Source organism: Myxocyprinus asiaticus, chromosome 48 (assembly GCF_019703515.2).
Source record: "Myxocyprinus asiaticus isolate MX2 ecotype Aquarium Trade chromosome 48, UBuf_Myxa_2, whole genome shotgun sequence".
In the NCBI taxonomy this organism is placed as follows: Eukaryota; Metazoa; Chordata; class Actinopteri; order Cypriniformes; family Catostomidae; genus Myxocyprinus; species Myxocyprinus asiaticus.
Window position 1 is genome coordinate 7,355,631 of NC_059391.1, and position 15,415 is coordinate 7,371,045.

Genomic DNA, 15,415 nt, shown 5'->3' on the forward strand with positions numbered 1-15,415 from the left:
TCATGCACTAATCTTTTTAATTAACATATTTACATGACTATACATTTATCGTACACGTGTTTACAATAAGATAATAAAAAATAAAAAAAACTGCGATTTGAATGCACCCTAATGGAGGATTCGTCTATTCGAGCCGTCGTGCGCCCCCTGAAGGAAGACCACTTCGTGTCTCATAGGTAACATTGCAGCCCAATGTTTTTCTCACACCCGTATTCCGACAAGTCCCGCCTCCTGCAAACTGTCCGTGAATGGACAGTTGAGAAGCCCTTCAATGAGTGAGCAAATCATAGCAATTAGGGATCACATTGAGGGCGGGACATGTCAGATTACGGGTCGAAAATATCAAGGCTGATCAGATGGTCGGATTTTTCTCGTGTCGGATGGACTTACTGCAGCACTGCGTGAAAACTTTTTCCTGTGGGGCGGTAGGCTCTATACGGATGAAATCCGCGCATTTCCTAGGACTAACGAACATCTAGCTTATAGTTAACGAAGCTTTATTGTGAGAATTTGAAAACAAATGGGAATGCTACTAGCATATTAAAACAAACTTTAGGCAATGTAACGTCCGCTCGAGCGAAAGTGGACAAATTCACCGTTTTTCTACATTAAGATATAAAGGTAAGAAAGTAGCTTTTTTTGCAATATATATATATATATATATATATATATATATATATATATATATATATATATATATATATATATATATATATATATATATACACTATTATTTAGTGAGGAAATAAAAAAAATAAACAACAACAGTAAAAGTTTATAATCTGTCTATTATTAATCTTTCAGCATCACAAGCTGAAACATTGGCGTTTGATAATGAAATATGAAGTTTTGATTACATGTAATTAATGGATCACCGGTAGCGAAATCAGCGAATTATGTTATTCTATTGTAACTACTTTGTTATTAAGATTTTATAACTGCATTATAACAGTGTTTTTAGTTTCAGTATACAGAGCAACATACCAAACAACATCATCACGAAGCATTATGATTTGAGTTTAAGAGTGTAATCAAAAACGCTTGCAACACAACTGTGAATAGTTCAAAGTGGTTATCTCAATAAATCAGTTAAAATCGAACTTTATCTTTGATAATGAACTGTTAACCACTATACCTAAAAAAATGTAGTACATAAAGGTTATATACATTATAATAGATGTATAATCTGCTTTCTAATGTTCTTTTCAGTTTTTTATTGCCAGATAGCAAGGTTTACCAGGTTTGCATGTTTGTATTTAAAGGATCATTCCACTTTAAAGTATTACTGTCTATTTGTAGACGTTTTTACATACAATATGAAGTAATATGCAGTAATTCTGTGCAATGACCCAATTATTTTCGAGCAATTTGAAACATATTAATACTCTCTTAATTTTATTTTGTTAATAAGCATGCCATGTCAAATACAGCTATAGCAAGTTTAACAAAATATATATATTTTTTATATATTTTATATATATATATATATATATATATATATATATATATATACACACACACACATATTTTGTTATGAATAAGTTCCACTGAATTGAGTAATATTTTAATAACCTACATTATTATGAATTAGGCATAAAAGTGAAGCATTCACGTTTAATTAAATACTTCACATTATGCTTGATTCAATATGTACATTTTGTTAAACATCACTCAATTCAGTTTGATGGAAATTTGTCATACAATTTAAATGCGTAAATATGAAATATTTTTTTTATTGTACAGTGGTGCTAACAAAGAAAAGATTTTTCCTCAATTGTACTTTATATTGTTCTTATATCATATCATGTTCTAGCATTTATTATTTTGCCTACTGCACAATTGAAACGCTATTCAATTTTTATGTTGATTTTTGATTTTTGAGTCAATCCAACGAGTTGCATACTTGTAGTGTCTTTTTTTGTGCACTTTTTATAATGACTCCAAGTATGCAAACGCTTTACGGGGGAACGCGTCACAACTTCATTATGCTGTAAGTGGTGAGATGAGAGATGATTAATAAACCACTTAGTCACATTGACACTTCATCCAGTACCTCTGTAACTCTGTTTTTTGGCTGGTTCTTCAAAGCTAGCCTGCTAATCACAACCATGGCGACAGAACAAAGGCTGTATTATATCCAGTTAAACATGCCATCCAGATGTTAGCGATTCTGCCAGTCTCAACGTCCTAACTGTGGGTGTGGAGGTGGGATATGGGGAGGAGGGCTGGTGTCTATTCTCCAGTTTATTAATGCACCTCAGCTAAAACTCTACAAACTCTGACAAATATTTACAAGAGTGGGAACTATGTTTAAAACTTTTTTAGGTTTTATTCCCCTCACGGTTCCCCAAAAGGTTTGTCTTCCTAAGAGTACCTCCGATTAACCTAACGATTATTTTTTATCGATTAATCTAACGATTCTTTTTACGATTAGTTGATTAATCTAACGACTAATTTGCAGATTATTCTAAAGATTTTTTTATAATTATTACTTGATTAATATAACAATTAATTAACCCAAAATAAATAAAAAACTTGTCTCATTAATATTTCAATATTTTATTAAATCATCTTCTCTTAAACACAAACAAATGTACAAGAAACAAAGTGTGCACTGCAGGGCATTATTCTGCAACTAAAATAACCCTGTTTTAACTGGTAATCTCTATTTTACAGTCCAACATAAAATCTCTCCAAAATAAAAGTAAGAACTTGTTCAATTCATGTAAAAGGAAAGTGAAATCTACATTTAGCAATCCAACAACAAAATAAATGAAACAAATGTAAAATTCAAGTCACTTTCAGGAGGAAAGAGGATTTTGGTTTTCCAAAAATATTTATTTATAACATTCTTTTGAATGTCCATGTACTAAAATAAAATATTTGATGCCATGAGTGTAACTTCATTTGCTATTACTATTATTTTGAATGGCCATGGAAAATGAAGCAAAGTGATAATTTTACCTGGTCGCAAAAAGTAGTCCATTAATTTACCTGATGAACTTTCACCTTTTGCTGACCCTTTATGCTTCGCAGAGCTAATGTGTGCTTCTAAATCACTTGCACCTTTATTAGCAGCTGACACATAAGAGCCAGCTTTACATGTCATACATTCTGCTTCCCACGGATCTCAACCTGGACGAAAGCATGGGAATTTTGTGCAAATCTTCTGTAAATTTGCACTTTCGTTTGGGCATTGTTTCCACTCAGCTGTCATTTGCTGCTACTGTCAAGCAACTGTTTGATGCCGAACACAACAGCGCTTCACGCATTCGCGGAGAGATTGACAGGCAGGAATTTGGCCAATAGTTGCTGCAAGCCTCTTATAATTGACCAATTGGTGTGCGAGAAGGCAGGACTTACAAAGAGGGGTTAAAGTAATGCAAATATGTGCGCACACACAAAGTATTAGACCAGATGCACATCATAATGCAACTAAAGCCGAATCCCGGACATTTTCGCAAATTTAGAAATCCCGGCCGGACGCTTTTTTAAGGTCCGAAAAAGAGGACATGTCAGAGAAAAAGAGGACGTATGGTCACCCTACGTTAGCAGCGGTGCAGAAATTACTTTTAACATGGGGGCGATGAGGAAACATTTAGAAAATCAATTTAAAGTGACTACTACTAACAGAAACACGTGTTGTAATACTAATATGTCATGCTTGGGTGGGGACAAAAAGTAAACAGGACTTACGGTGCTGCCTTGCTGCCGTCCTGACAAAGTGCTCTGGGATGCTTTTGCTTCAAGTGTTCATTCATGGCGTTTGTACTGCTGTGATAAACCATTTCCAATTTGCATAGCTTACACAGCACCACACTGTTGGGTCTCTGGCTAAAATACTCCCATGCTTTAGATGACCGTTGGGCGAGTATTTTTTAGCTGCAGCTTATTTTTCGGGGTAATCCATGCTTAAACCGGGCGCTGCCATTTTAATTACTCCATTGCTACGCGCCGACGCATGTTATGCAAGATGACTTCGATTATGTCGATGAATCGTCCCAGCCCTAGTCTTCTTGTTACCGTCCATGAAAGCTCTACATTGTTTTCACACTTAGAGGCTGAATGTGCCAAACTATTTGAGGGAATCAAGCATAGGAAAGTACATTTTAGGACACCAAAGGGATTTACGAGCAAGTCTTTTAGATTTTACAGTGAATTGACTCACTTTTATGTAGGTTATTGTTTTACTCGGGTGAGGAGAGAAAGTTTGTTTTCCTTTCTCTGTTTCCAGATGGCAGGTTTGGTGATGACAGATATCTTCTGTGTTGAGCAGAACAGTATGTAGCATTGTTGTTTGTGGACTTTGCATTTGATATTCTGCTGTTTTGCACCTACAATTTCACTTGGGAATCAGTGGAGTACAAAAACCCTGCCTGCATTTGATGCCAGATTCTTTGAACTCCTTGTCCAGGTTTGTATTTTAATATAAACAAATTTAGTTTAAACCAGCTAATGAAAAGAATTCAGCAAACCTTTCCTCCAGTTTAGTCCATGATTGAGAAGAAAAAAATTTGGTTTTTGCTAAGGCATGCTCTAATTTAGGATTAGGGATCTTAACAAATTCTAAAGGCCGTAATAACATAGAGACTAGAGATGGGCTCTTTTGACTTGGGCCTGTAAGCAACCACCTAGCAACTTTCCAGAACACCCAAGCACCACCCACATTTTCGTTAGAAAGTGTAAAAATCTATTTTGTTATTTAAGTATTTGGATGTTTAATTCTAGAATTATTCAAACTGATTAAAGTTGGGCATTGATGGTAAGATTGCAGCCTGATCTTATGAAAATTACGTGACTGTGGAGACATTTTTTGCAAAATTATATTACGTGTTCATTACACGTATCCCAGCAGTTCCGAGGTGAAATGTCCACTGTGGCGTTAAAAGAGTTAAATGTTCTCCTAAACAGACAGACGGATCTAACAGTGAAATTGGAAACAGTAGGTTGTCTTTTTTTTGTGCTAAAATCGGTCTGTTTGCTGAAATGCGAAACACTGCCCCCAGTGGTGAAAGTAAACTGTACCCCCCAAACCAAACCCCAAACCTAAACCTAATGATCAGTGGATGAAAAAAGTAACAATATAGGAGAAAATGCAAACTCAGAATTGTGCTCGTCACAGATTATGCGAACACGATAACTTCCTGTTTTCAACATGGGATCCAAACTCGACAGGTCTGACAGTTGACAACACACAAAAAATGTCTGATATGATGCTTGTCAGTGGGTCGGATTACATGGTCAATCCTAGGGTTCTGGGAACTCTCAGAAACAACATGCGCACTTCCCTTGTGATCATGTAAAAACAGATGAGGTTTTTAAGGAAATTGCTCCATGGAAATAAACAAAACTGACCTCCCTACTTTAAACCTAATGGGTAGTGTCATAAAAATCAAATGTGAGATGGAAACAGATGACTTTTTTGAGGTTAATACTGTATTAAGTTTTAAATCAACAAAACCGACATCCCTACCCTAAAACGTTTAAAACCCTTAAACTTAAACCTCACGATATTTTCATAAAAAGCAAATGCGAGGTGAAAATTGCAATTGCTGAAGCAACCACGTCAATTTGTGGTACTTCTATGTCTCTTTTGGCTCAGGTGTCGACTCGCATGCTCTTTAGGACTTGTACCCTGGTCTTTTGCATCGCAAATGCAATGTTCTATCAGTTGAGCTACTGCACGGTTTTATCATGCTAGAACAAGCATGTAAATGTAGTTGGTTATGTAATGTAAACATTAAAATTTATCGCCCTACAAGTCATGCGCTATAGTAAAAGTGTTTAAATGTCATAAGATAGCATTGTGTGAGGAACAGGGTTAAATGTGTGTGTTAATGAACTGATAACCTGCTGTTTTGCTTATGATTTGATTGAAAGTGAAAAAAGTAATTGTTGTTGTAGCGCCTCTGGTGTTGTTTTCACCAGAAAACTGCCGGGATATGTAAAACCAGATAAAAATAATTTTTGAGAAATTTAGGTATAGTAGCATGAGACCAGGTTCCAAGTTTGGCGGAATGAAAATTCAGTCCTAAAATCAGGAAACTGAGTAGTTCAGAATAGAGAATATGAGGAAATATCAGAGTTCCTCTGATTTACACAAACAAATTTTAGCTTTAGTATCAAACCAGCAATGTCAAAATTACATTTAACTTACATAACTCTTTATCCAAGCCATATAAACCATTTTCTGTATGATAATCGTGAATTCAGGCCTTGCCAGTTAGAGAGAGGGGGCTAGAAATGTCTTATCTCATTCAGGGCTCACAGAATGCCCAGCTGTGTGGAATGTGTAACCTCAATGTTATCATTTTCCATGGAGTACAATCTAGGCCCATGTTGGATAACCTGCTGTATGCTTATAAGCCTCAACAATGGCTTAGTTACTAGCAAATCTGAGATTTATTTTAAGTGTTTGGGAAGCTACTTTGAAACTGTAGTTTGCCAAGCTACAAGTACGGTAGTTAATACAGTCAGGCTTAACACAGTCTCATGACAACTTGTAATAATTTGAACAAGATGGCGAAATCGTATGATACGAACGACTTGGCTCATACAAAAAGGACAACTTTTATTCCCATTGATAACAACCAATCAACACACAGAATTTAAAATTAATGCAATACAGGCATCAAATTTTAGCTAGCCTCCTATCCAACACTTTATATTAGAAAGGAAACGTCAGTGAAAAAAATTGGTTACTCATTCAATATTTACAATATATTTGCAATACAAACGACTAATGTAAAGTATGTCAATAGCTACCCTCATCTTGCTCCAAACCCAGATGTTTCTCTTTCTTCTGTAGTACACAAACCTTATTTTCCTATTAAAATCATAGTTAGGTTTAGGTTTTGGGTAAGGGGTTGGAGTTTCATTGGAATTTTGAATTACAGTAGGTGTTAAACTAAGAAAATCTTAATATTGTTTGTGCCATTTTTTCTTCCTGGGAGTAAAAGTTTTATCCATCCATCCATCCATCATATCTAAACATCCATTCATCAATCATATCTAAACATCCATCCATCCATCCATCCATCATATCTAAACATCCATCCATCCATCCACTCACTCATAGTGCTTCCTATCCATACATTTCTTCAAGTGCTCCTTTCACTCTTGGAACAGTTTCAGCAATGGCCTGCAACCAATTACTGCAGAGTGCATAAATTGTTAGTAATTACATGTAGCATGGCAGCTAGTACAAGCACAAAAGGAATAAAAGTTCAGTCCAAAATAGCTCTGCAACAGAAACACCACACCATCATTCCTTTAGAAATTAGCTAATTCTCTCTGGTTTTGAATAGATGCTTTTGTTTGTGCTGGAAATAAAATCTTGCATTATTTGTTTTTAATTTAATCCTTTCCCCCAAAGGCTTGTGGCTTTAGTCTTTGTCAAGAGCTCACTTGGTTCTAGACAACCAAAGTAAGTATTAGTTGGACACATGTTAACTGCCCATGTAAAGGAATGTTGTGAGGGTTTGTTATTCTATATAGCCCTTTAAACAGGCTTTGCTTTAGCCGAATCTTGAGTACTGTTTTGTATCACAGTAATCAATTACTAGATTTGTATTTTTCCTACATCTGAAAAAATGTGAATGGTGCTTTTTTTGTGCAAAAACTCACCACCATGATGCTAGGATGTTGTGGCTGGTTGATAAGCTGTTGCTATGCAGTTGCTAAGGTGTTCTGTGTGGTTGCTAGTTGGTTGCTTACTGGCCCAAGTCAAAACAGCCCAGCCAAGTCTTTAAGATATTGATGGTCTCTAGATATGGCTCGGGTCCTTCTTTCAAGTTAATAGAATTTTATTCACCCGTTTTATCATCCGCCAGGTGAAAACCATAGGTCCGATTGCTTAGAAAAGTCATCAAGTTGCACAATTTAAGGTATGATACATGTTTGTAGCACAAGCATACAGGATGAGTTACACTCCGTCGACACCAAAGTTCAGTACTTAGGTTTGGGGGTTTGTTGAAGTCTCTAACCCTAAGTATGAGCAATAGTAATAATGATGCTTGCCTTGCAAACATGAACAATGAGGATAATAATACTCAAATTAGTTCATTGTGATATGCTTTTAAAGTTCATGTATAGCTTTAGAAAATCTCACAACAAATCACAAGACCAAAGACAGTGGAATTTTACAAGCTTCTTGATTTCTGTCTGCAAACAACAGGCTCTGACACTTTTATAGCACAAGAGCCTTATCTTCACTCAGTACTGATGGTATGAATGCAACTAGAGTATAGGTAATCAGAATGAGCTTTATTGCCAAGTATGCTTCCACATTCCACATTTTGAAACATCGAGATAAGGAATCGGGCTTGATGTTTTTGGAGCCCAGGCGATACGACAGGTTGAGATAAAAAATGTGTAAAATACAACGGCCAGTGAGCCTGCTTAGAGTTAAGACGTTTAGCGTTACGGATGTACCCTAGGTTCTTGTGATCAGTCCAAACCACGAAAGGTATCCCTGAACCCTCTAACCAATGACGGCACTCGCCCAAGGCCAACCAGACAGCCAGTAATTCCCAGTTACCAACGTTGTAATTCCATTCTGCTGGTGTTAAGCGGTGCAAAAAGAGCACACACGGATGCATCTTTCCATCCAAGGGAGAGTGCTGTGAGAGGACCGCTCCAACACCGACCTCGGACGCATCCACCTACACCACGAACTGACTCACAATGTTGGGGGTAATTAAAATAGGTGCGGTGGAAAACTGCTCTTTAAGTTTAGAAAACGAGGCTTCAGCCCACGGAGACCAACAAATGTTAGTGTGCATGGAGGTGAAATCTGTCAGGGGCACGGTGAGTTGGCTATAATTTCTTATAAACCTCAGAAAAAGTTGGCAAACCCCAGAAACCTCTGATATGCCTTGCGAGAATCTGGGGTTGGCCACTCGGAGACGGATTTAACCTTGGACGAAACGATGAACCCCAAGAACGGAACCGACTGTGCATGAAAAGCACACTTCTCCGCCTTGACAAACAGCCGATTCTCCAACAGCCACTGAAGCACCTGGCTGACGTGCCGCACAGGGTCCTGCATATTCTGGGAGAAGATCAGTATATCATCAAAATAAACAAAAACAAAACGATCGACCATGTCTCTAAGCACGTCATTCATGAGCCCTTGTAAGATGGCGGGGGCGTTGACCAATCCAGAAGACATGACCAAATATTCAAAGTGCCCCCAATGGGTGTTAAATGCCGTCTTTCACTTATCCTCCTTCCTGATATGGACCAGGTGATAAGCGTTGCGTAGGTCCAACTTCGTAAAGATGGACGCCCCTTGCAAGAGTTCGAAGGCTGAGGACATCTACGAATAAGGATAACGGTTCTTCACCATGATGTCATTCAGCCCCCGACAATTTATGCAGGGTCTAAGCGAGCCATCCTTCTTCTCCATGTAGAAGAACCCCACCCCTGTGGGTGAAGAGGAAGGGTGGATGAGACCGGCTGCTAAAGAATAATTTATATACTTGTTCATGGCCTCCCTCTCGGGAGCCGAGTGTGAATACAGCCGTCCTCGAGTAGGAGAGGTGCCAGGAAGAAATTCTATAGCACAGTCATACAGGCGATGAGGAGGGAGGGCCGCAGCGCAGGACCGGCTGAACACCGCCCTTAAGTTGTTGTACGCCAACGGTACTCCGGACAAATCCGCCGGCTCATCCTGCAACGAAACACAAGACTGGACAGGGGAGACAGCAGAGTTAAGACAATGTAAAGAACAAAAAAGCTCCAAGCAAGGACTGTGTTGGTTGCCCAATCTATGTGTGGTTTGTGCATTACCAACCAGGGATGTCCCAGCACAATTGGGGTCGATGGGGACCAGATGAGATAGAAGAGCAACTGTTGAGAGTGGTTACCGGAGACAAAGGTGATTGGTTTCGTGGAATGGGTGATGACTGACAGGGGCATGCCACTAAGTGTGTGGGCGGTGATGGGCTCATCCAATCGGATCCTGGGGATCCGCCATTTGGAAGCCAAGTCTGTGTCAATGAAATTCTCTTCGGGACCAGAATCCACCAAAGCTGAAATCGGATGACTGTCCGTTCTATTCTGCAGCTGGGCCGGGAGAAGTATGCGATGTCCGGGGGCTTTGTCCAAGGGTGTCGTGCTTGCTAGTAACCCCCTTACAACTGACGAGTGTTGTCCTTTAACAGGCATGTTGCAGAGAGGTGGCCCAATCGGCCGCAAGAAAAACATAAAACATTAAGAAGCCACCGCTGCCTTTGCTTATGTGACACTGGAAGTCTACCCACCTGCATGGGCTCAGAGTCAAGACAAGAGTCAGGTGATATGGTAGAAGGAGCGGGTCGTGGGTGAAGATCAGCTGCCCGAGAGGGCGAAGAGCGGCATCGAATGATCACGATGCTGAGTCAGGTGTTGATTGACTCGGATGGCCAGGTCCATCAAATCGTTGAATCGAGGGGGAAGATCCAAAGGATAAATCTCATCCTGGATAGTATCAGAAAGTCCCCACAAGAACAGGTCCCACATAGCGTGATCATTCCAGTCGCTGGAAGCGGCCAGGGTGTGAAACTCTATCGCATAGTCGGCTACTGATCAATAACCCTGGGACAATCCTGATCAAATCTTCCCAGCCTCCCAACCTTGAGCTGCACAGTCAACACTCTGCGAAATTCCAAGGAGAAAGCTTCATAGGTGGAGCAGCACGGATGTCAGTTATCCCACATTGCCATTCCCCATTCTCCAGCCCTTCCGGAGAGGAGCGTGATTACACATGCAATCTTCATCATGTCTGAAGAAAACGTGGAGGGCTGCAAGGAGAATTACATTGAGCATCGTGAGTGAAAATCTCTAACAGATCCCTCACCTGAGAACGGAGCTGGAGGGAGGATGCACACCTCTGGACGCCATGGGGCGTGGGAAGCTGCTGTAGGAGATGGGAGTGTGTCCTGCACGGGACTGGTATCGAGAGGAGGGTGGAGCTGCTGGACCACCGCAGTGAGTTCTGCAAGCTGCAAAGCCATCATTTCCAGAGGGCGGTAAGAGGCAGAGATTTGATCTTGGTTTCATCCAAGTAGAGCTCCTTATTGTGAAAGGGTGGAGCAAAGAGTATTCTCCTCCGCTGGGTCCATGGTGGCCAGTTTATTCTGTCAGAGGGTGAGGGGAGACAAAGGGACCTAAACACAGAGGGAAACAGTCAATGAGTTTATTAACAACAATATTTGTAAACAAGGACAGGCGCACCAGGCACCGGCTGCAATGAGAAGCAGAGTCAAAAGCTATAACCACTCAGCAGGCTAAGGAATGAGTGTGTTAATATGATGAGTGCGTGCGTTGTGGAAGTCAGGAGCAATCCGAAGAGATTCAGTTGAAGTTAGTGTGGTGCGAAGTAAAGCCCAGGCGAGTTTCTCCCCCGACACGTGGGCAGAGACCGAGGAATCCTCCTCGAAGGTAACTGGGTGACAATACAGGCGACGGTGAACAGGAAGGTAACCACACCTCTAGAGACAGGCAACCAACAGACACATGAGCAATCTCCAACTAAACAAGAGAGCACGGTTAACACTTGACATAGAAACGCTGATCACATGTGCCGGCTCCACCTGTAATATACGAGGGAGAAAGAAAAACAAACAACACTATGAGCCAGCACAAATGCCGGATCCGTGACACACCTGTGGCAGGCTGAACTTCCTTAACTGATGAAGGAAGTACAACCTCTGCTGGGCCTTTTTCACAATGGAGTCAATGTGGGTCTCCCACTTTAGGTCCTGTGAGATGATAGTGCCCAGGACCTGAATGACTCCACTGCTGCCACAGTGCTGTTCAGAATGGTGAGCAGGGTCAGTGTTAGGGTGTTCCTCCTAAAGTCCACTATCATCTCCACTGTTTTGAGCTTGTTCAGCTCCAGGTTGTTATGACTGCACCAGTGAGCCAGCTGTTCAACCTCCCTTCTGTATGCAGACTCATAATCTTGGATGAGGCCAATGACAGTAGTGTCATCTGCAAACTTCAGGAGCTTGACAGAGGGATACTTGGTGGTGCACATCCCTGGGGGGTACCAGTGCTGATCGTACATGTGCTGGAGGTGAATTTCCCAGTCTCACTAAATGCTGCCTGTCCATCAGAAAGCTGGTGATCCACTGACAGATAGACGTGGGAACAGAGAGCTGGGTTAATTTATTCCATAGGAGAGCTGGGATGATGGTGTTGAAAGCCGAACTGAAGTCCACAAAAAGAATCCTTGCATATGTCCCTGGTCTGTCCAGATGTTGCAGGATATGATAAAATCCCATGTTGACTGCCACAGATCTGTTTGCTCTATAAGCAAATTGAAGGGGATATAGAAAGGGTCCAGTGATGTCCTTTAGGTGGGCCAACAACAGTCTCTCAAATGACTTTGTTACGATTCCCTGGTTTTTGTCTAGACTTTTATGTTGAAATTCTTGTTTAGTTCCCTGTTCCTGTTTCCTGTGTTTTGTAGTCCTCTGTATTTTTATTTTTTGATTGGTTCTCCCTGATTGTTTCCCAAGGTGTTCCTCGTTCCCTGATTGTTTCCCCAGGTGTTCCTTGTTTTCCCTTGTGCATTTAATCCCTTGTTTCCCCTTGTTAGTTTGTCAGTCTTCACATGTATTGTCATGTTCTGTACCTGGTTCCCTGTGTTTTGTTTTGTTTTCATTTTATTCTGAGTTACCTTGTTTATCTTTTGTTTACATTAAAAGCTGCATTTAGATCCTCCATCCTCACCTGCCTCGTTACAGAAAGACTGACCAAAAATGGATCTAGCGGCTGTCAGAATTCTGCTCCTTAAGCAAGGAGACCATCCAATTGAGGATCACGGCCATGAGTTTTTAGAGCTAGCAAATTTAGTGCACTATCCAGACCGCTCTCTGGTGGTTTTCTTCTGGTCCGGTCTGAATAGTGCACTGAAGGAACTAATGCCTCCGGCTGATCCTCACTGGACACTCTACGAATATGTGGAGAAGTTTCTGGAACTTTGCGAATCCCTTTACACAGTGGATTATGGTGGGAACTCTGGGCCAAAACCTGCATCTTCTTCTCCCTCGTCCAAGCCTTCCATGGCTCCTTGCTCTAAGCCTTCCACGGCCCCTATCTCCAAGTTGAATGATCTGCTACTGATGTCATTGCATAGGGCCATGAAGGGCCCTACCTCACAAATTTTCAGCACCTACGCCTGCCACAGCCAACAAGCCAGTGCCCACACCTGCCATGGCCAATGAGCCAACGCCCACGCCTGCCACGGCTAACGAGCTGGAAACCTTGTCCGTCCAAGAGCCAGCGTTGCCAGCCTCATCCATCCCAGAGCCAGCGCTGCCAGCCTCGTCCATCCCAGAGCCAGCGTTGCCAGCCTTGCCTGTCCCAGAGCCAGCGTTGCCAACTTCGGCCATCCGGAGGAGGAGGAGAAGAAAGGCTTCTGTTCCCAAGTCTCTTCCCGTGTACATGACCACGGAGGTCATTCCAAGTCTCTGCCCATGTTCACGACCACGGAGGTTGTTTCTGAGTCTCTGCCCATACCCACGACCACAGAGGTCGTTCCCATGTCTCTGCCAGTGTTCATGACCACAGAGGTCATTCCCAAGTCTCCGCCCATGCCCACAACCACAGAGGTTGTCTCCGAGTCTCAGCCAGTGTTTACAACCACAGAGGTCGTTCCCGAGTCTCTGCCCATGCCCACAACCACAGAGGTTGTTCCCGAGTCTCTGCCAGTGTTCACGACCACAGAGGTCATTCCCGAGTCTCTGCCTGTGCCCAAGACCACAGAGGTCGTTTCCAAGTCTCTGCCAGTGTTCACGACCATAGAGGTCATTCCCGAGTCACTGCCCATGCCCACGACCACAGAGGTCCTTTCCGAGTCTCTTCCCATGTTCACGACCACGGAGGTCGTTTCACAGTCATCCAGGACTCTTTGTCTCGAGCCTCCAATGGCTCCGCCTTCCACGGCTTCGCCCATCGAGCCTCCCATGGCTCCGCCTTCCACGGCTTCGCCCATCGAGCCTCCCATGGCTCCGCCTTCCACGGCTTCACCCCTCGAGCCTCTCCTGGCTCCGCCCACAGAGTCTTCCACGGCTCCACCCACAGAGTCTTCCACGACTCTGCCCGCTCCCCAAGAGACTATTCCTCCAGAGGCTCTGCCCGCTCCCCCAGAGACTATTCCTCCAGCGACTCCGCCCGTTCCCCCAGAGACTATTCCTCCAGCGGCTCCGCCCGCTCGTCCAGAGACTATTCCTCCAGTGGTTCTGTCAGCCTTACCAGAGACTCCTCTTTCAGCGGCTCCATCGCCTGACCCTGTCTCGGCCCTGCGGCTGCCTCCCAGGCCTCCTGACCCTGTCTCGGCCCTGCGCCACCCCCCAGGCCTCCTGACCCTGTCTCGGCCCTGCGGCCGCCTACCAGGACTCCTGACCCAGTCCCCACCTTGAGGTCATCTCCTGGTCTCCTGGCCATGCACCTGATCTGCTCTGTCTCCTTGGTCTCCTGGCCATCCACCTGATCTGCTCTGGTCTCCTTGGTCTCCTGGCCATCCGCTTGATCTACTCTGGTCTCCTTGGTCTCTTGGCTGTCCACCTGATCTGCTCTGGTCTCCTTGATCCTCACTCCCACCGGCTCTGCCTCGGTCTTTTGAGCCCCCAGCTCCACCTCAGCACTCTGAACCTCTGGCTCCAGCTTGGTCCTTCGAGCCTGCAGCGTCGCCCTGGCTCTCCATCCCTCTGGCTCTGCCTTGGTCTCAAGCCTCCCTGACTTTGCCTTGTTCCTCTGCTCCCCTTGCCCCTTGTGCCCCCTTAAACTTCCTGTTTGCCCTTGTGCCCCCCTGAACTACCTGTTTCCCACTTTCCCCCCACACCCCATGGACAATTTGTTTTTTTTGTGTAGCATCTGGAATCTGCTCTTTAAAGGGGGGCTCTGTCACATATTCCCTGGTTGTTGTCTAGACTTTTATGTTGAAATTATTGTTTAGTTCCCTGTTCCTGTTTCCTGTGTTAGTTTTGTAGTCCTTTGTAGTTCTATTTTTTGTTTGGTTCTCCCTGATTGTTTCCCTAGGTGTTCCTCATTCCCTGATTGTTTCCCCAGGTGTTCCTTGTTTTCCCTTGTGTATTTAATCCCTTGTTTCCCCTTGTTAGTTTGTCAGTCTTCACATGTATTGTCATGTTCTTTACCTGGTTCCCTGTGTTTTGTTTTTATTTTATTCTGAGTTACCTTGTTCATCTTTTGTTTACATTAAAAGCTGCATTTAGATCCTCCATCCTCACCTGCCTCGTTACAGACTTCATGACCACAGACTTCAGAGCGATGGGTCTGTAGTTATTAAGTCCTTTGATCTTGGATTTCTTTGGGACAGGGATGATAGTGTAGTGTTTGAAGCAACAGGGAATTTCACACTTCTTCAGTGATCTGTTGAAGATCTGTGTGAAGATGGGGGCCAGCT

The 15,415-nt window shown here is 42.8% G+C and overlaps 1 protein-coding gene across 1 annotated transcript in view; it reads left to right on the forward strand.

Annotated features, from left to right (window-relative positions):
- The first annotated feature begins 369 nt into the window (after positions 1-369).
- Positions 370-15,415, forward strand: part of LOC127437277 (ras association domain-containing protein 8-like) — a 35,312-nt gene continuing 20,266 nt past the window's right edge. Inside the window, exon 1 of the mRNA XM_051692108.1 lies at positions 370-621. The gene's annotated coding sequence lies outside the window, so the exon portion shown is untranslated. The remainder of the gene's footprint in view (positions 622-15,415) is intronic.